The sequence below is a fragment of the Lonchura striata genome, chromosome 7, assembly GCF_050655825.1.
Source record: "Lonchura striata isolate lonStrDom1 chromosome 7, ASM5065582v1, whole genome shotgun sequence".
Classification (NCBI taxonomy): domain Eukaryota; kingdom Metazoa; phylum Chordata; class Aves; order Passeriformes; family Estrildidae; genus Lonchura; species Lonchura striata.
Genome location: NC_140709.1, coordinates 2,771,445 through 2,794,182, shown reverse-complemented (window position 1 = coordinate 2,794,182; position 22,738 = coordinate 2,771,445).

Genomic DNA, 22,738 nt, shown 5'->3' with positions numbered 1-22,738 from the left:
GGGCAGTGCTGGGAATGGTTGGGCTCTGATCTAAGAACTTTTCCTCTGCGACTGCATCCCAGAGAATTTTCTGGATGTGGTTCCTGCGGCAGCATGATTGCTCTGAAGGCACCACGGGCCACATGGGAACTCATAAACCACATGGGATCATCAAGGGGATCATCACAAACTCCATGTGCTGCTCCAGGGCTCCACTAGGACCTTTTCCTCAGCCTGGGGATGCTGCAGGGCTCTGCTGAACTTCCTTTTCCTTGGAATTACACTGATGGAGCCAAGGGCTTCTCTGCCAGCCTGAGAACAGGAAGGCAGTGCTCAGATGAGCTTCTCTTGGAAGGTCTTTGCTCTCAGAGGTCTTGGAGCACAAAGGGAAGTGCAGAGATGGAGGTTGGGATCTCTGGCACAATGGGAATCTCTTTAGGGGCCAGCCTCAACATCCACAACACTCCTGATTAATTTTTGTGCTGAGCCGGGAGTTTGGGCAATGGAGGGATAAAAGAGCTCAGCCATAGCAGTTGGCACTTTTGTTTGAGTGGCCTAAAAGAACCCAGGGGTTGGGAACCATAAATTCCCCAAGGTACTGCCACATTTCTTTCTTTGGCTCTGGGTCCCAATGCCAAAAATGGGCCAAGTTGGCTTTGATGTGCCCCACGATCAGAGTTGTGACCCTGAGAGAGTCCCAGCCACAGAAAAGCCCATTTTTCAAGTTCACTGAGGAGGTCACAGCCTTGGAGGTGTGGAATCCAAAAATACAACGTGATTTAAAACAGAGGAAGAGAAGCCAAAGCAGCCAGGGGAAGGGAAGTGGCAGCAAGGCTGACTCCAGGAAAAAGGACATGGAAAAGGCAATGGGAGCTCACAAAGGGAACTGCAAAGGGTCAGGGGGTGAGGAGCTGTGACCCTGTCCCAGCTGAGCACTGGGTCACCCCATCTCCTCTGAAAGGAGCCCAGCAAGAGCTGCAGTCCATCATTTTTATCAGCACCATTCCATGCAGAGCTCACCCCCACGCTGGGTAACAAACCCTGGGAGGATTTCTCAGACAACCTACAAGCACCAGGCTGAGAAAAAGGACAGCACTGCCAGAGCAGAGGGAATGAAGAAAGATGATGTGAAAGATTGGGAAAAGAAAAAGCCGGTGTCAAAACCAGCAGAAATCAGAGCCTAAGTGCCTTTTTGTGGTAGAAATCATGATTTTATCCAATTTCAACAGGTAGTGGTGCCAACTGTGTTGCACAATAAACACTGGAGAAGAGGCTTTGGAGAACATATCCGTCACCACGGCGTGACATGTTAGTGCTGCCTGCTTCCCAGAGTGAGAACAAACAGCAAAATCCAACTCCTAATGAAGTCAAACAACCCAAAAAGGAAAAGAGCAAAAGGAAACACTCTGTCTGTCTCTCTCCCCCATCACCAAACACATTAGCAAAATGGAGTGCTCATGATTAATTCACATTCTTTTCCCACCGTCTCTCCTGCTGGAGCAGCATAAAACCCAGCTCATTGTTGCTGCTCTCTGGAGATGCAGGAGCTTCGTGGCATCTCAGGCAGGGCTCTGGAGCTTTCCCAGCAAACTCCAGGATGCCTGCAGGGATTTTACCTGCCTGGTGACAGTTTCAGAGTGTCAGTGCCAGGAGGGGATTTGGCAGAGCTCTGCAAAGAGCCTGGCACTCGCTGCCCCTGCTGTGCCTCGAACGACACAGAATCCTACAGCATCACGTTATTTTAGGGCTCGAGGCACCAAAATTAGGCCATAAAAACGCAGAGAGAGGAGATCTGTACAGCACCGAGATGGGCACCATGGCTGGATAGAAAGATAATTAGAAGTTAGTGACAATTTGCACAATGCACAAGGAGAAAAAGGCTTTTCTTTTAAAAAGAAGAAAGCTAAAAACGTTTCGACTCTACTACACTTCATAAAAGCCAGCTTTTTGAAGTTATTTCAATTAAGCCCAGCAAACTCTTCAAAAATCTTTCAGATTGTTCCAGATCTCACCTGACTCTGTTCTACATTTTCAGGCAAGGGAGGAAAAAAAAATAAAAAAAGTTATTTTACTTTGAAAATCTACATAATTAAAACCAGCACTGTCTTCTGATTGATAAAGTTTCAAGTGACAGCTTTGCAGCAAGCTGCCTCCCACACAGAAGCAATTTGTAAAAGCCTTTCAGAGTTTTATGTAACTGAAAAATCCAAGTTGCTTTCATCCAGGTCTTTCTTTCTAGCCCCAGTTTAAACGTGGCTGCAAGGATCTGCAACAAATAGATGCCTGAATATGAGATTAATTTAGGGACCAAACGTTTTGTCTAATGTTCAGGCACTGACCGACAGCAAAGGCTTTTCTTGTTGTTCTTATGTATTTGGCAAATTTTGAAACAATTTTATTGTTAAAGCCCAACTTAACCCTAATTTTTCAAGCACAACTGGTCACACAACACATTTGCCACCAGCTCAAACAGGCTTACAGTTCCCATGAGAGCAAAGCCAAAAGGAAATGAAACAAAGAAATAAAATATGACAATAATTCCTTCCTTGGGGTGGTGAATACCAACCTATGTTTGTTTTTTTCAGCCATGCAGCACCTCCAGCACTAGAGGGAGTAGCCAAAAAAGCTGAATATTTCCTTCCTCAAAACTTCAGCAAAATCTGAGCATGAGTTATAAAACTCCCATCTGAATCCACATATTCTCTGAGATTTTGAAAGCTGCTAGGGATAGCACAATTAATTCCATATGAATTTACCTGGTGGTTTTTTAAGATTTGTAGCTCTTAGGGAATAATCTAAGCCTCAAACCCCTCACCTAGATGCAGACATCAGCCTCCCCAAGGGTATCAAGAGTTTTTAAGGTTAAAAAAGTAAAGGTAATGCATTTAAAAAAAAAAAATTAAAGCAGAGTAGCTGAATCAATGTTGACCCAATATGGTTCAGGAAAACTTTTGTTAAATGCAAACATCACTAGTAGGGTGGTTTTTTTTTGCACTAAAACTATAGCCAGCCATTTAATAAAATGCTCAATAACTGCATTTCCTACAACCACAAACATGAATTCTCATTTCCTTTGCATTTTGGTGGTTCAACAGAAACAGGCTAAAGTGAATTCATATCATATATTTGATGAGATTTGGGACTAAAAGTCCAGAAGAAGCAGAGCTGCCTACAGGTCATATTTTGGGTTGTATTCTGCCTATCCTTTGTGTTAAAGAGCCAGAACTCAAATTTGACTTCTTGGAAGTCATAGTCAGGTAACAACAAAACAGAAGAGTTAGGAAAAAAAGAAACAAACCAAAAACCAGCTCTACAAATAGCCAAGAAAATCCACAGGACAAAGATTTGGGCCTCATAAAATAAGCCTCTTGTAGTTTCCAATTTTTTACAAGTTTTTTACAAGTTTTTCCTCATTTTTTGGGAACAAACTGAGAAACCAGAGCAACCACATCTGTGAGACCTCTGGAGGTGTATATTCCAAACACAAGAGCCAGCTCCAAAGGCAGATCAGCCCCTGCTCACTTCCCACAGCGTTTAACATTTGAGATGTTCTTATCCCTGCAGCCAGGGCTGAGCTGGAGCTGTACATCCCATCAGCTCCTCCTCATCCACCACCAGCAGACGACCTCCAAAACCAGCCCAGCTCAGGGAGAAAATATCCCTAAATGCTGCAGTAAGGTAGGAAAATCATAAAGAAAGGCTTTATAAAAATCAAACTTGTTCCATCAGCAGCCAGCCTGCCATTGCTCCTGAGCAAAGCCAGCACTTTGCAGGCTCCCATGTGAAAGCAATCCCGGGCTGAGCAGGTTGTTAACACAACAATCCAGCGCTGGGTGAAAATCAACTTACACCTGTACAAGCTGGTTTTGCTCACTGCTGGGTGAGAAACAACTTACACCTGTAGAAACTGTTTTTACACCCTTAGAAAAATGAAAACTATCACTCACAAACAACTTTTCCTGCAGCAGGAGTTTGAGTGACCAGGAAATACAGAATAATAACTTGTTACTGACCAATAAAGGAATTGGCAAGGAAGCTCCTGACCAGTTGGAGCCACGCACGAGGTCTGTAACACTGGGTAAAAAGGAGTTCTGGGAATAAAGAAGGGGCTTTTTCCACCAGGAAGGACATGGAGTCCGTGGGGTTTATTCCCATTCCTAAATTGTCCCTAATGCTCTCCAGGAATCTCCTCCATGGCTTCCAAGGCAAACCAGAGCTGCCCCTGCAGCCCTGGTTAAGGTCAGCACAGGAATTCTGAGGGTTCCTGCAGGAGCCTTGGTGCACCTCCAGCTCTGCCCCGTGTGCTTCCCATCAGCTTCTCCAAACCTGCCCCTCCCAGCTCTGAGCTGCTCCTTGGAGCAGAAATTCCCCTCTCCTCACAGAATCCTGGAAGGGTTTGGGTTTGTGCCTCATCCATGGGCAGGGACACCTGCCACTGTCCCAGGCTGCTCCAAACCCTGTCCAACCTGGATTTGGACACTTTCAGGGATCCAGGGGCAGCCCCAGCTGCTCTGGGAATTCCAGCCCAGACAGGAATTCCCAATTCCCAATCTCCCACCCATCCCTGCCCTCTGGCAGTGGGAGCCATTCCCTGGCTCCTGTCCCTCCATCCCTTGTCCAAAATCCCTCTCCAGCTCTCCTGGAGCTCCTGCAACGTTGCTGCTCTCAAACTTCATCCCCAAACCCTTGACCCACCCTACAACCCACAAATCCCTGCCCAGAAGGGAAGGACATGGATCTTTCCCACCAGTTCCCTGCCCTGATGAGCAGAAGACAATCTTCATCTGTACCCTGCAAGTCTGAAGAGTTTTGTTTCCTGCAGACAGTGACAGCAGCCTGAGTGATGGGTGAAAACCCTCAACACAGCAAACCCTGAATACCCTTTGCCAGGCACATTTGAATGATTTTCTTCTCCAGTCAGATTTTTCTCTTTTGTTCCAGCTCTGTTGTGATCTTTCAACATCCAAGCATTACTTAATTCAGGAGTTTGTCACATAAAAGCCATTTTTATTCTTCTTTAGAGGAGGTTTTCATGAGACATTTGTTCTTGCTGGGGAGCATTCTAAACAGGAAAAAAACCCTATATTAATGGTATTCTGCAAACCAGAGTGCTAAATCCTTATTAGACTTTTGGATTTTTTGCTAGTTACTTGCTAATGGAACTTGCTTTTTTAACCTTCCCATTAAAAGAGAAAGTAACCACTGCCAAAAAAAAAAAAAAAAAAAAGAGAAGTTTGGAAATTTTGCCTCTCCTCCTGTGTAATTTCATATTGAGCTTTGTTGTGTGTGACCCCTTCAAAGGGGGAGCATGGAAAAAGAAAATATTTGTGTGGTAGCAATGGCCCCATCTCTCTGAGGCATTTGCCATGCCAGCTGCAGGGATAAATCTCCTGTTACAGGGAGATTGTGGCTGCAAAGCAGCCAAAATGGAATGTTAATTTAGGCTCAGCCGTGCTAAAGCCAGGCAGGGCTTGGGGCATTCTTGGGAAAAGAGAAAGTCTCCACAAAAACCTTGCTCTGAGAAAAGCCTTGGCAAAGTATTTTAAATTTCCAATTTCTCTGATTACCTCGAGTCTGAGAGAAAACACCACCCTTGGAAAATCCTTTTATTTTGTCAGTGTTTCCTGTTGCCACTTGATTTCCTGCTGGCTCAGACTTTAGAGTTTTCCAGAACTCATTCCCTGTCCCCTTCCATTGTCTTTATCTCCTCAAAGAGTTTTTGTGTTCTTCCAAGCCAAGCAAAGATATTTCCCCATTATTCAGATTCCTGCCCATCCCTCTATGGGATTATGGATAGGATCTCCCACATCCAATAATTTAACTCCATGGTTGTTCCCAAAACATTACACATCCAGCCCAGCACTGTTTTTCTTGGATTCAAGCATGGAAGAAAATTTCTTAAGGACCCAAAGTGAGTCCCTGCAGGATTTCAGCAAAAGAGAAAAAGCTTCCACTGACTTTCAATCAGATGCTCACAGGAGTTTTTCAAAATCTTGTATTCATCAAAAACCTGGAAAACTTCATCCACCTGAGGTCGCGACCACGCAAAAAGATTCCAGACTAAATGAGACAAGTTAAATCTAAATGACGCTTTGTTCCAGACTAAATGAGATAATTCAAACTTTTGGTAAATTTTGAGTGTGTAAGGACTACCTCAGGCTATATGAAGCTCAGAAATTAGTCACTTCTCATAGAAGTCAGGACCAAAACCACTACAAATTTATGTTCTCCATAGGTTTTCCAGGATAAACGGGAAGAGTCTGACCAGTTGGATCAAAGCCTGATATAGGCTCTGAACAGAACCACAATATCAGGGCACTGAACACTGCGAGGAACAAGAGGAAAAATCAAAAGCAAAAAAAAAAAAATTGTTTTTAAATCACTTGCATCAAAAGGAGTCTTTGCTCTCAGGTTACAGACACAGAACATCCTTGTTGTCCCTCAGCTGTTACACAACTTCAACTAAGCACTGTTAATTATCTAATGCTGAGCCACTTCTTCTGCTTCAAAGTAATTTTCCATCCTATTAGTTTTTATATCAGAAGTCATGCAGAACTGACTCTATTTATCTTTTGCTCTCTGGCAGAAGTTAGAGTTTCTTAAAGCGCAGACCTGAACAAAATCTTAATACACCTCTTAATTTGTCACCCATCTGAAAGCTGAACTTGAAATAGTTTGTAGAATCTCTTCCACACAGGTCTTTTGTCTTAATTGAACTTTTCTTTTTCCCACAGGAAAGCTAATTTAGTATGACTTGCCACTACAAAAATTGAAATTCTTGGGCTAATTAATTTTTGTACCTGAAAGTGAATATTACTTTTCTTTTTTTTTTTTTTTTCAGTTTTTAATGCCTCCCTCTAAAACATACAATCCTTGGCAAAAACCAAAGGAGAGATAGAAAAGTTTTCAGGAATTAGAAAACTTTACAGGAATTAGAAGGTTTTTCAGGAATTACTTTACAGGGCAACAGAAGTTTTCATCTCTAGAAAGCCAGTAGCTGAAAAATAAAATCTGGAGGCAGTGAGAGTTTCCATTAAAGAACTTTGGCATGGTGGGACAGAACCATGAACTTTCCAACCTCATTTCCACGAGTAAAAAGCAGGAGAACCATTAAAAGAAGTTTTCATAGGCAGACATCAGATACATTGGTTGTATAGCTTGATAAATCCCTGAGAGCTAAAAGAAACAACTTTCCTGTACTTGCACCTCAGAGGGGTGAAGTTCATCCCAGGAGGTCCAAGGAGATAATTTCAAGCACCAGGGGTGCTGTTGACATTGGGCTTTGACACCAAAATGATTTTATTGCATCTGGCTGGGCCTTAGATATTTTTGTGTTATTTTCTTTCATCTACTACTTCCTACATAACTATTTCCCCACCAAAATAACCCCATATTTCACACCAAACACCACAGATCTCTCTGTTGTTCATCTCTGCAGCCCGTTCCTCACTCTGGATTTTTCCCTGCTAATAGAACAACACCTCACTCCCTTATATTTGCCAACAGCAGAGCCAAGAACAATTTCAATAATTGCAGTAAGCCCAGTAAGAAATTGAAGCCGCTTACATCACCCATGCAAATGGCTCTGTGCAGTGCCCAGAACACAGAAGAGGTGACATTTCACAGCCAGGTGGGACATGGGACTTCTTCAGCAGCACAAAGGAGCAGGGCTGAGGGATGTTCCACATACTGTTCCCAGCAGGATTGGCCTCCCCACTTTGCTTTCCTTAACAAAGCACCCAAAATCCTACCAAGGCCATTTAGGGGTGGGATAGAGCCCAGGGTGGAAGGTAATTGGAGCAAAGTCTGAGGAGGAGCAGCTGAGGGATTTTAGCCTGGAGAAAATGAGGCTCAGGTGGGACCCTGTTGCTCCCAACAACTCCTGCCAGGAGGGTGCAGTCAGCTGGAGATCTGCGCCCAGGAAACAAGGGACAGGACAAGAGGAAATGGCCTTGAGTTGCACTAGAGGAGATTTAGGTTTGGCATTGGGAAAATTTCTTTACTGAAAGGGTGACCAAACCTTGTCACAGCTGCCCAGGACAGTGGGGGAGTCCCCATCCCCGGAGGGATTTCAAAGCCCTGTGGATGTGGCACTTGGGGACACGGGGCAGTGGTGGCCTTGGCAGTGCTGGGGAATGTTGGACTGGATGGGCTCAGAGGCTTTTCCAGCCCGTGTGATCCCGGGATTCTGTGAAATGCACACGGAGTCTCCTCACATCTCCAGCTGTGCCGTGTCCCTCAGTGATGCATGCACACAATAAGCTGCAGAACAGTTGTTTTCTTTCCCATACACAGCCCTGGAAGCAGAAATCCCCTGTTTTCTCTGCTCCCCTTCCCTTTGCCCTTGTACATCTTTCCACACCACGGATGGTCTGGCTGAAAGCTTTCAAAGAATTAATCTGAGACTCCGGAACAGGCAAAGCAGCACCTGCTGAACGTGTGACAGCAACACTGGGCTGGGGATCAGCTCCTTTCCCTGCCTCTTATTCCTCAGGGCTTTCAAACCACCAAACCTTCATCCTGCAGGTGTTGAGAGTATTTGTGGAAAGCCAGACTGTGAAATGAGCACAAAAAACACCGCACGGGTCAGACACTGCAGTCATTTGTGTCCAGTGTCACACGGATTTCCAAGGATAAAAGTTTCAGCCTCATATTTTCTGGAAAAAAGAAAAAACAGGTTCAGTTATTTGAACTTTTTGAAGCCTCAGGAATGAGGGCTGCTGTGAGTCAGGAGGGGTAGCTCTGTTCCACAGGGTGAGATGGAGAAATTCCTTGTGGACACATTGCCACTCCGGAGCAGACCCTCCAACGCCTGGAAGGTGATGGCAACAAGACATGACAGCAACACCCTCCGCAGGCTCGGTTCCCCTGGAAAGCTGAATTAAAGGAGGAGCAGGTGTCTGTAAAGTCTGGGCTTGCAGCTCCTTCGGGTACGTGGGGAAGTGTCAGCGTCACGCGCGCTGCTCCGGGTCCGTCTGGGAGCACCGGCTCCAGCAGGAGCACGATCCCAACACCCTTCAGCACAGCCTCCCCTCCATCCCACCCACCTCTGGGGACCCCTGTGCACTGGCCAGAACCCACAGAGGGACCCCAAGCGCCCCCACAAACTAGTGCTGATTCCCAGCAGCACAAAACGCTCCCCAAACCCATTTTTCAAACGTTTTTCCCAGTTTGGGAGCTGCACTTTTGGGTTGGAACACAAACCTGGCAAACACACCGAGCAGGGTATTTATGCAGCTCGGGATGTCTGAGGCAGCAACAGATAAATATGACTTTTTCAACTCCAATCCTCATGTTATAAAATGAACTTTTCACACATTCAGGTTTTAGGGAAAGAAATGCCACGTTTTATCAGTGCGTCCTATAAAAGGAGCTGCACGTGAAGCACCTCATCAGCTGAACATCCCAACCAATCTTCACTGGTATTCCTTCCCCTTGAACCATTCACCTCTAAATTATCCCTTCCCCAAACATTTTTCCTGTAGTAGGAAACATTTTTCTGAATCCAAGTGTGATAAACACAATACTACATGAAATAACGTTTAAGCGTATTAAATTAATCCAAATTCAAAATACATCAATGTCCAGGCTAAAAGACAACTTTAAAAACATGACAACAAATGCAGATATTTAATAAAAATAGGCAGAGAAAATTTGGAGGGTTTTTTTTTCTGTTGATTTCTTTTCTGAATTTTTTCTGTTAATTTCTGGTTTTCTATTTTTTTTTTTCTGTTCTAACCCTCTCCAACACCAGGAGAACCTCACACGATCTGTGAGCTCACTCTGGAGCACATCCATAACAAAACCTGCAGCTGTTTTCCTGGATTCTGTTGTGAAAACAGACTATTGGCAAAACATTATTATTTTTGAACTCTGCAAGGACATTTCATGTTGCACACTGCAGCTATTTTTACTTAAATCTCACAAAAAGGTGGCTTTGTCTTGGAGATTTAGTTTTTTAGAGACATCCATCAAGCACCATGTCAGCTGTCAAGCATAAATCAATTAACCTCTGCTGAGTAATTCTTCTTAATTACTTGAAAAGCAAAGCCTTTAGAGGTAAACCTGTGACTTTTTAGGGTTATTAATAAGACATTATTTTGCTGTTTAGGTTGGTCTGGATCCTGGTGGTTTGTAAGTGTGGTTTTGGCCCTTATAAATAATCAGTAATAAATAGACACCCATAATTCAAGGCCAGCTCAGGATCTGTCACTGCTCTGTCTGAGCAATATTTTAAAATGCACCAGAGCGATGCTTCTGTTCTTTTCCGACCTGCAAGGGGAAGAAGTGACACCTAAGGCTATGTCTACATTATTTATACCACTTTGATAGATTAAATCTTTACCACAAGGCTGAGATTTTCAAACATGCCTGAAAATGTTTAAAGATTCCACAGGTGCTCTCTTCCCGAGCGCAAAGAAAGGCTTCTCTTTGTAGTGCAAAAACAAAATTAAAAAGGAACAAAACCCTGGGAGCTGTAGGTGGTGCTTCGAACAAAATCCTTGACTGGACACGTTGGATTTATTTATTTTTAACTCAAATATTTTTGGAACTCAGCAGAGCAATGCCTATATAAATATGGGGTGGGTGGGATGCACCACGTCCCCAAGGGCCACGTCCAGGAACCTCCTGAACACTTCCAGAGGTGCTGACTCCACCACCTCCCTGGGCAGATTATTCCAGTGTCTCACCACACCTGCAGGGAATATTTTTCTTCCTGATGTCTCATCTGAACTTCCCCTGGTGAAATTTAAGGCCATTTCCTCTTGTCCTTTCACCTGGGACACAACAGAAGAGCCTGCCCCTGCCCCACTCCACCTTTCTGCCAGGGCTGTAGAGATCCCTGAGGTTCCCCTGAGCCTCCTCCTCTCCAAAAACCACTGACATTGATTGGGTTCCTGATTCTTAAAGTGTATAATCATTTCCAAATCTGAAGGCAAGCAAGAATTAAAAGATTAAAAACCTCCAGCCACATCTATGTCTGCCATTAGGGTTCGAACAGTCTGAAACGAATTCTCTGCTAATTCAAAATACAACATCATTAATTAATGGAACAGTTTGGTCCTTGACTTTACAGCTAAAGAAAGATGCTGAGCTCCTTTAAGATCAGTAACAGCTCAAGTGGAAGAAGAGCTCAAAATATTCTTTATTTTGATTGCTGTAAGGTAACAGTGACCACTGGATTTTCCTTCTCTATGTCTCAATGACCAAAAGGCCAGAATTTTAGGCCTCACTTCAGCCTAAAATTGTTTTAAAATGTGCCTTCTGAAATAGATGTCTGCCTTCTAATTCCCAACAAATTCACAATCATATTTTTAGAAAGACAATTTGGAATTTAGCAAATACAGATACTTGGAAATGTCTCTGCTTTCCTACTTTCACAAAAAGACATTAAGGTCATATATTTTTTTTTTCCAGAGTGGAGATGACTTTGGGGTGGATGTAACCATGGCTACCCCACTCGGAATCAAACCAAACTGCTGAATTTGGAAGTCACTGAAATGTACAGAATGCACATGATTTGATCCACAATAATTGTGACTCAGATTTATGGAAAACCTCAGTTGCTATTCCCAAATAGGGAAGAGGAGAGACCAAATCCATCCATGGATCTCTTCGTGCATTTTGCAGCATCCACTCCAATGTTGCCATCACTCTCAACTCTAATTTTTCTTTGAATTGAGGTTTTGCTGACCTTTCCTACAGGAAACAGCCTCAAGCTGTCAGGTTGGACATCAGGAGGAATTTCTTCATGGAAAGGGCAATCAAACGTTGGGAGGTGGTGGAGTCCCCATCCCTGGTGGTGTCCAAGGAAAATCTGGAGGTGGCACTCAGTGCTCAGGGCTGGTGACAATTTGGGGATTGGGCACAGCTTGGATTTGGTGATCCTCGAGGTCTTTTCCAACCTCAGTGATCCTGGGTTTCACTGACCTGTCCCTAGTCCAAGGTCTTTATATTGTTATTTGTTTATTTTGTCTTTTGTTTGGTTCTCCCCTCACCAGAGACGCTGTGAGCTTCAATAATTGGGAATATGCTCCCCTCCTTTCAAACTAATTAAGAAGAAATGAGAAAATCAGATGGCATCCAAATTATTTAGGTTTAAAAAGCACGCTGCCCTACTCTGTGCTTTGCTCAGTCAGCTCAGCTCTTATTTCAGAAAGATTTTACTACAGAAACCAAGGCTCTTCAAAATCTAAGACTAATAGGGGTGAGTGACAGGTATATTCATTTCTGAGGAGTGATGACACTGTTTTAAATATTTAATGCACTGAAAAACATATGGAAAGAAAATAATATGAAGTTGGCTTTTGCACAATAACACCATATTTTCTGTCTCTTTCCATGTTGCAGCCACATTATAGAGAATTGCAAAAGAAGAAAAATGGCAGATTTCTAATCTGCTATCCTGGTGCTACCAGCCTTCAAAAAATTAATTTTCCCCCCATTTTTTTCTATTTTTCTAGTGCAATCAATAAACAGGCCACAGCCATCAATCTCCACACCACAGAGCAATATTTGATTTCCAAACTGATGGCTCTCCATGATGAATTACAGTCATTAGAAAGCATGACAGCCTGTTAGAGTGCCTTCAGCACATGTGCAAGTGTTGCTGACAGAAGAAAGTGGGTTTTATTATTATTTATATTATTATTATTATTATTATTGTTGTTGTTGTTGTTGTTGTTGTTATCTTCATTTGGGATCACAGAATCCCCAAATAGTTTGGGTTGAAGGGACCTTAAAGCTCATCTCATTCCAAACCCTGCCAGAGCAGTAATGCCACCCATCCCTACCCACACAAAGATGTAAATATTACCCTGAGCATGCATCATTCTGGACAGCCCATCAGAAACAAATTTAACTTTTTCCAAACATTTAAAATGACATTTCAAAGGGTTTTTTTTTCCTGAATAGATATTTTGTGCTTGCAACAGTTGGATTTGCAACCTTCAAATGTGGTTTTGTGGTTGCATATTTTGATAGATCACCACTTATGTTACTAAAACACGAAAATCAATCAAAAATAAAATTATCTGAGGAATTTATCTGCTCTCCAGATACACAGGATCATGGCTGCAAATGGGACTGGAATTTGGCATCTGTGACTTAGCAAGACAAAGAATACTTTTAGTAAATAATTACACGTGTAATAGAACTGAGCTCAGCAACACTGAGCTTAACAGGCTGCCAGAAGTCTGAGCTGAGCTCAGTGGAAATGACTCCCTGTGCCAGGGAAGCAGAACAGCTTTTGAGACCTTTCTTCTCAAGCTTTTCCTACGTAAAAGCATTTTTTTTTTTTTTTTTTTTTTGCTCCTGCACTCGGAGCAGCCAACGTAAAAGCGAGGCGTCTTCAGATGGATCGCGGGACTGGGAATGAAAATAGGTCCCTGCAGTGCCTTTAATGTCACAAAAATTCACCCTGACAGGAGGCACAGGCAAAGGACAGATAGTGGAAATGGGGTTTGGGGCTGGAAAATTCATCCTCTGGAGCAGTGGGATCAGCAGGGGGGAGAGGTGAGGTGGGAGAGGGAGCAGAAGGGGATAAAAGCCCTGAGATAAAGCCTGGGAGAAAATGCAGTGAAGGCACAAGAAGTGGTGGAAGTGAGGGAAGGGAAGAAAACTCCCCATCCTCCCTTTTCATTCTGAGCCATCCAAAGCTGAGATTAGAGCTAAAAGCTCCCACTGACAAACTTAATAGTCTTCAGGTCCAATGTACCCAGACACCCCGTGGTGCTCCTGGATCTGGGAGTAAATACCAGCTCCAAAGGAGCTGCAGGCGACAGCACAAAATGGGAGCATACAAAGCTCAGGTGATGATTAACGTAATTATCATTGTTTTCTGTGCTGTGATCTGCAGAGGATTGTGAACCTCAAAAAATTCCAGAAACATCCAAAGCAGGAAAGTAAGTTAAATTTTTAAAAGGGAAAGAAGTTGAATTTTAATGGAGAAAAGGGAAAAAATGCCAAACGCACAAAGCAAAAAAAAGAAGAGGAATGAAATATAAATGATAAATTTGTGCTTAAAAAAAAAAAAAAAAAAAAAAAAAAAAAGAGGAGGCCACAGCTAATTATCAGAATTTAAAGTAATATTTTTCTCACTGGCTTCTGGGAGGGGCTCCAGGATTGCAACTGAATGATGGATTGCAAGTGGGATATTCAGAAATAATCAAAGACAAACTTCTGACAAATTAACAGGGACTAAATTGTTTCTTTAATAAAATCTTGCAGCGGAAACAAGCTTTGAAATTCTCCCCTACATTTTGCTGAAGCTTGTTAAATCCAGAAGGGTTAGTTTGAGGGGAAACTTCCCACTGGAAGAGCAAACAAGCAGTAGGCCCAAAGGAATGGAGAGCAAAGAATAATTTCTTATCCCCTCCGTGTCCCCACAAACCTTTCAGCAGAGTACAGCATTTATTTGGGGCACTACCCGTGCCATTAATGAGATTTCAGTGTGTCATGTGTTAGCACTGGAAATGGTGTGTCGTGTGTGTCAGACAAACCCTTGTTGCTGGCAGTGGGCACAACCCCAGGACTGGGAGCGTAAATAGATAAATAAATACAATTTTTAAAAATAAAAATTAAAAAACTAGAAATAAAAAACAAATTTAAAAAGAAATTAAAATAAATAGATAAAATAGGGATGGGTATGACTGGAGTGCTCTAAAAACAAAGTTTAATAAAGGAAAACAAAAGGCGTGCAAGGATAAATGTGCAACACAAACACAAACTGTAAACTGCAAAGGAAGACTGTAAACAAAGAAATGAGACAAACCCAAACTTATATAGAGGGCAGGGAGCCAATGAAAACAGGGAAACAGACACCATACCTTATACAGAACACAAGACTAACCAATCACGAAGCAGGGCTCATACTATGACTTTATATGGAATAATTTAATCTGCATAACTGCTCCCATCATTCCTTTCTTTTCACCCAAACCTGTGGGGAATGGTGCAGCCTTCCAGGGCATGGCCCTGGTAGCCTCACGGGCTTCCACAAGAGATAAAACCCTGGAAGTGTCCCAGGCCAGGCTGGAGGGGACTTGGAGCAACCTGGGATAGTGGGAGGTGTCCCTGCCCATTAGGTGATCTTTAAGTTCCCTTCATTCCAAACAATTCCATGATTCGCTGAATTTCTTCCACCCTGACCACTTTGACTTTGTTCCATGCCTATCCAAACCCTGCTGAATTCCTCCACTCCACCTGCACTGAGGGACACCAGGAAGCCCAGCCTAGAGCAGGATGCAGATTCCAGCACAGAGCGTTGTACTTTTCTATCCAGCTCAGGAAGAGCCTCCTTGGAAAGACAGGAATAACACAGCAGCTGTCAGTCATTGCAAGTGCCACGTCTCCTTTATTGCTCTCCATTTTCCAGCTGGATGCAATGACCCACTGGTCAATCCCCATGCCAGAACCTGCTCTGGGCACTTCTAAATCTGCAACACCCAAACCTGGAGATTTCCATAGCCAGAAGAGCAGATTCAGTCCCATCCAGGCCAATATTAAGATCATTCCTGTTCCAGAACCTTCCTGCTTTTACACTGCGACGGATCCGAGCCTATTGCACTTTTTTTTTTTTTTCATTCCATGCAAGCTGCCATCTTGTGAGGAAGGAGGAATAAACATATGGATTCGAAATATGTTGGAATAATCACTTTCTGCACTGATACTTGTCTGTCTGTGTAGACATCAGAGAACACATAATAGTAGCTTTGTGCATGCTGTGTTATTTCACACCGCCTCCCATTTCACACGGAAAAGGCATTTGACTTTGTCTAATACAGCCTGGATTTCTCATGGATTTACCACCCAGAAGAATCCAACTGTCTAAAGCAGCCCTGTTTATTTCAGCAAAAAGACTGGAAATTTGAAGTATGAAGTGGTAAAAGAGCATCAGTGACCAGTGGCCAATGAAGATAAAGGTCACAGAATGTGCCTGAGGGCACACGTCACTATTTTTTCAAGGAAAAAAGGGAACAGAAAAGAATCTTGCTAAAGAGCTGTTGATCACTTATGCACTTAAAATTTACACCGTTCAGACTTAAACTGATATAAATTTAGAAACACCACTGACATAACTTTATTAGAAGCCACAAAAAATCCGTAGAATAACTGAGCATGACATTTAAGGAGCTCATTTAGCTTTTCTAAAGACCACATGGAGCCACTTGCACATGGAACAACAATGCAGGGATTTATATCCTAAAGTGATTTGGATATTCAGACAAGAAAGAATTTGAGGAGAGGGAGAGAAGTAAGTGAGGAGCAGAGACATTCCTCTGTCTGTTCTCCTGCATGATTAATAAGCAAATTACATCTCCTCTCTTCCTTCTCCAACATTTCTGAAGCGTATCTGGTCTTTTTGGGAATCTATCTTAGTATGCCAAGTAGCTGCCAAGACTTCCACACTCTCCATGCAGATGATTAAACTGGTCAAAATATTGTTGTGTGAAAAAATGAGTAAGAGGATAATGAATCCCTGGATTTGGAGCCGTCTGTAAAACCTCAGAAGAAATCTGGCAGTGGGGAACACACTCAGGATGGAAAGTAGAAGGGAAAAGAGACAGGAGGTCTCAAAAACACGTCCTGCATCAGAACTGCTCAGGGGTTTGTGCCTCTTTGTAGCTGAATTTATGCAATTGTATTCTTATTTTTCATGTGTACATTGAATAAATGTGGATATGAAGGAACACAACAATTTTCTCATGAAAATTTACCCCTGAAGTAGACCAAGAATTTGAATAAATTTGTTCTGTGCTCCCTGTCTGGAAGGGCAATGCCATGAACTTCCATAGGTGTTTTTCCAGTGCCTGGTTTGAGTATGGCACACCCACACCACTGCTCACCTCACTTTTTTCACCTGAAAAATGGGAAAGACCTGCTGGCATTACAAGGGCCTTGCTTTAATCAATTACATCTTCCCCCAGCAGAGCTTTCAGCTCACAGTGCTATTATTAATATTATTGAGGTACAGACCCTCCACACTAATGAGGATCCTGGCCAGATGTGCAACTCCATGGCTGCACATGGAAAATATAAAAGTTTTGGGTTGGACTTTGATCTGGGTGAGCTTTCATTAATTAGAGCAAAATATTTCAGTACCTGAAGGGGCACAATAAAAGAGCTGGAGAGGGGCTTTTTGCAAAGGAATGGAATGACAGGATAAGAGGGAATGAATTCACAATGACAGAGGGCAGGGTTAGGTGGGATATTGGGAAGGAATTGTTCCCTGAGAGGGAGGGGAGGCACAGGATGCCCAGTAAACCTGTGGCTGCTCCTGGATCCCTCAAAGTGTCCAAGGCCAGGTTCAGATGTGTCATATTGGAAATAAAAGCAAAAAAATTCACCTCTTTCCCTGTTGTCTTTAGAAGAGCTCAGGTGTGATGAGGAACTGGGAAGGGGCTCAGCCTGGAGAAAAGGAGGCTCAGGGGGGACCCTGTGGCTCTGCATAATTCCCTGCCAGGAGGGGACAATCAGGGGTGCTGGGCTCTGCTGCAGGGAACAGGGACAGGAGGAGAGGGAATGGCCTCAATCTGGCCCAGGGGAGGTCAGATTGGATATCTGGGAAAATTCCTTCATGGAAAGGGCTGTCCAGCCCTGGCAAAGCTGCACAGGGAGGTTTGGAGTCCCCATCCCTGGAGGGTTTAAAAACCCTGTGCGGATGTGGCAGTGGGGACATGGATCAGCGGTGGCCTCGGCAGTGCTGGGGAATGGTTGGACTCAATGGTCTGAGAGGGCTTTTCCAACCTCAACCATTCCATGACTCCAGAGTGAATCCCAGACTCTCCCCAGGGCTGCTGTGCCTTTAGAGGGATCCAGGGTGTCAGAATCTGAGGTATTGATGATTCTGAGAGTGTAGAAAGTCTCTGTCTTTCTGCCCCGCTGCCAAAGCAGAAGCCATAATTGGTCTGTGCTGGTTTCCAGGTTGTTTATTCTGTTTATCTCTCACATGTTCTGCTGCCCTGCCCAGCTCTGTCCTGCAGGGCAGCGTGTGGGGCTCTGCCCTCAGTGGGATGTGACAAACATTCAATACCAGAAACTCCCTGGGCTGGATTTACAAGAACGTGCCAATATCTGTCACCTATGTTGGACAGTGTGTCCCCAGCCTGAACCAACAGAAAAATGCCAACACCACAGTGAGACATGGAGGGCATGGAGAAGGAGAAAAAGGACAAGGCACACCCAATTTCCTCCATCTTGTCCCCTTTGGACCCCTCATCTAGAATCCTAAAATTTTACTTTTGCACCCGTGCCACACTTAATTATTACTTATATCAAACACTCAGAGCTGGTAATTCATCCTGTAAGATTGGAAACTCTTTTCCATGGCCAGAGATCACAGCCAGTGTCTCTGGGGGCTCTGTCCATGAGTTCCTGACCCCTGCCAGGGTCCCAGACCCACCAGAGGGGAGCCCTGGATTCCCACAGCAGGGAAGCTCCGGGAGCGCGGCGTTAGCGAAACCCTCGTGATCTGTAAATATTCCCCTCGGAACGGCAGCTCCTCCAAAGCCACCCTCACAGCCTGATTTCCATGCTGACAGTTTTGCTCCATTTGTTGAATTGTAAACCATGGAAAGCTCAGCAATAAAGCGTCTGCAATCTGGAGCAGTAATGGGAGGAATGTCTCATAAACAAGATAAGTTGTTTCTTGCCAATATTGTTACACTTCATAAATACGAGCTCGAGTCTGTTTTGCGTCTCCTAGATCAGTAGCAGACTTTTATTTTAATTAAACACAACATATAAAATATTCATTTAAAAAACAAACATCATTGTTTTAAAGACATTGTGCTAAATTAAATTACAGCGCTTTTGCCATCAAGTTCTTGCACAAAAGAACAATTTGGAATTGAGTGGATTGAGACAGCACAAGTGTCCATCAAGAACCTGTAGCAAGAAACTGGTAGCTGTCCTATGAATAAATAAACTATTTCTATTTCCTGATAAGTGCTTGTATGAGCCCAGTCCAATTCCCAAAGACTTCTCATTCCAGCTGGGGCTGTAATTAAGAAACTTTATCACCTGGCAGCGAGGAAGATGCTGCCAGTCCCACTTTCTGCAGCACAACTCCTGAGTTTTCACTTCCCACAGACATAATTTATGGTCTCATTGCATTTAACTAATGCTGAGTATCTTTGATGGAGCCATTTTCAACAGCCTCTACCCCAAAATCACTTTAATTTTGAAATTTTCCCCTGCTGCTTGAGGGTCTCAAATACAACCACAACAGGTTAGCTCGAGTCTCATTCAATGCAAATGTTATTCCTGGTTTAGTAACACAAATCCAGCTCCTGGTTTAGCTCAGAATCCAAACACATTTCTTCTGACACAAGCCGCAGTGATGACATAAATTACAGAAAGCAAGTTTTTAAACTGTCAGCAAGGAAGAATTTTAGAAATTGAGAAGAAATTAGCCAGAAGCCGCTGAATACTGAATTTTCAGTGGAACCAGCAGCCCCTAACCGTGGCCTGGAAGGGACCAGCCACACATTTCCTTCATGGTCAACATGGAAAATTGTATCTTTCAGTCATAAATCTACCAAAACACGAATAAAGAAGGCAGGACTTTATTCAGAAACTCCATAGCTAAGAGTAAAACTCAGCCGCATCAGATCACCATTCTGTGCCTTTAAATAAAAGTTTAAAGTAACTGAAACTGCTCAATTATGGCTTTAAAGCCACTGTGTGACACCAGAGTGCAACACAGACCTGTATCCAGAGGCAGACTGGGCAAAGCTTTATGTTGATTTAATTCCATCCTTAATCCAGGAGGAAAATTGAAGGAATAGGAAAACCAAGAAGCAGCATTAATGTCCTGCTAAAATGTCAGGTTTCTGTGAAATTTCAACAGAGTATAAATGGTAAATATGAAATTGCTCAAGTTTTGAGTGTCTTGGGTCATTATAAAACAAGATGTGTCTTAAATACTTATTCCTCAAGTTATTTTCCAGAAAAGAAATCCTCAATCAGAGCCAGCTTCAGGAAGATGAAGAAGAGATGCAATAAAATCTCTGTCCTGTAAGGCTCAACAACCTGGAGCAGTCTTGGAATCCTCCAACTCTGGGGTAAGGGAGGGAAACTCTTTTTTTATATTTTTTTGATTCTTTTTTCTTTCTTTTTTTTTTTTTTTTTTTATAATAACAAACAGACAATCCATGGGCTGATTGGGGATCAAATTCTCAACAGGGACCTTCACACCCTTCCTTCCTCAGGGATCCTCCTCTGGGATTTGCCATATTGTAAGCCTTAAATCCACCTTTTTCCCAAGGGAAAAAAATGAAGAAAGGATGAACAAGATGGAATTAAGCCTTGAAATTTTCTGGTGAAATGTAATTTTCACCAGAAGAAGATGAATAAGAAAATGCACAAACCCCGGCCATCACCTTTATTCCAGGTTGGATAGCTGATAAGTTACATTCATTTATCAGGGAATAATTGCAAGAAGAGCACAAAACACCCTTTTCTTCACATGCTCATCTACTGCAAGAGTCATCTCAGCTCATTCATTTTCAGTTTGCAATTTCTAAACTTTAATAACTGGTTCTAATAAGCAAGATTGTAGTATTTAAAATTTTTTAGAAGACCCTGTTCAATTTCCTCTTATTTTCTGCAAATGAATTGTTTTTATTAAAAGTAGAGCTGGTTTTGGCAACAGACTGGATGCTTTTAACTCCTAATAGAGCCTTTTTCAAATCTCTTAATTTGGCAGGGCCCATGCTTGCATTCCAAATTGCTTTTAGTACCTATAGTGATTCATTACACACAGATATGGTGAAAGAATGAAGTCATTTTAGCTGGTTTTATAATACTGTAGGATTTCTACATTAAATTGTTTTAAAAGACAAACCACACTGGGAATATTTCTATTCCTGGTCAATTTATATTAAAAAAAAAAAAACAGCATAGGAATAAATTACAGGAAAAAAAAAGTGGCACTGATCAGACCAAGCATTGGATGCAGTGGAGAAGGGGAAAAAGGATTATTTTTACTTCCAGATTGAGCAGGAGTCTGTGAATTAGGATTCCTGCCTGATTTTTTTTTTTTTTTAATCCAAACTTACCAAAATGTAAATACAAGCCTGGAACAAAAGCTTCAAACTCCTCATGGGAACCTGGGTGAGTATTAAGTGAACTAATTCAGTCTCCACTTCCTGTAAGCCTGAGACACAACACTTGATGCTTTAATCACACAGCCATTTGTTTCTATAAAATGTAAAATTACTAAATTGGGCTGCTACTCAATCCATCACCAAACTGGGCAGTAATTGCACTTCATATGGATTCCTAGTCTGGGCTGTTTCCTGATCAGTATTTCCTTCTAATGAAAAACTTTTAATGCTTTCAGATTTCAAGACAACAGGGCAATAAACGTTGTCAGTTGAGTCCCTTTCATAGCCCATGAGATGTAAAATCACCAGGTGGATCCTCTCTGCTCACCCTAAAACCTGGGTGAGATTTATTCAGAATAAATCCCAAGCTGCAGTGGCTCAGAAAGGATGGAGACACATCAATTACCCTTGCTCCTCAGTGAGCTCTGACCAAATTCAGCTTTCTCTCTCCTCTTTTTCCATGGATCCCAAGATGGTGCTAGGAGTGCTGATGGACAATCCTGCTGGCAGCTGATGCCTTGAGAAACTGCCCTGGAGAAGAGGCTGGGCAGAGTCACAGAATAAACAGGGATTTATTCAAGGACTTATTAAATTGATCTCCTCCATGGATCCACCTTGGGCAGCACCAGAGCCCAGCCAGGGCTGCACCCAAATGACCCAAAATGGTCCCAAAATTCACGAGCGCTCCCGGGGCTCTCCCTGGGATCAGTTCTGCTCCACTGGCACCTTGGAGTTCATTGTCCCATTGCAGCTCCAGCCCAGGCAGTCCCACCCTGCTTGTTTTTCTCTCTCCAGCCCACGCTGTTTGTGCTCCTGGGCTGAGATTTGGATCATTTGGGTGCCCAGCTGGAGCAGGAATTGTTTTGTCTCCCTGCTCAGCAACACTGAATGTGAAGCTCAGAGCTGCACACCAAAGCAGCACAGGGCCTGAAACATATAAAACCAAACTCTGAGGTATCAGAGGCAGCTGGAATTCCAGGGTCAGGAGATCTGCACTTCTCCCAGGACCACACATCCACCAGCAAGGCAGCATTAAACTCCTCTTTGGCCAAGGAACACAGAATTCCAGGCTCAGTAGCCCCAAAAAGGGATCAAAATGTCTCAGCACTAACAGGCCTGTCCAGATCCTTTCCACTTCTGCACATTTTTGTAATCCCACAGAGCTTTAGGGAGTCACCACCTTCTGTAATAAAAGTCTGAACAAGATCTGGGCTTCTGAAGGATTTGGGTTGGCTTTGTATGGCCAAAGTCTCTCTGTTCTCCTCAGCAAACACAATCCCCCAGTCCCCCAGTCTCACGTCTCTCCTTTTCCATGCTGACCAGGGAAGTCTGATCCTCCCTAGGATATCGTATTCCTTACAAATTGTAAATATTTGCATTGTGTGAAAGAAGTGACTCACAGGAGGGATTTAATTTCAGTGTAAACCTGGAGGATTATTACTGGTATTGCCAAATAAATTCATATGCAAATCTTTGCCACCTTAATTCATGCCTTCAGCACAGCAAGAGTTTGCCTAGGCTGAGATCCCTGAGGAGTGTCACAGAATCATGCAATTATGGAATCATTAAGGTTGGAAAAGACCTTCAAGATCATTAAGATCAAGCATCAACTGAGACCACCATGCCAAATAAACCCTGTGCCAGTGTTT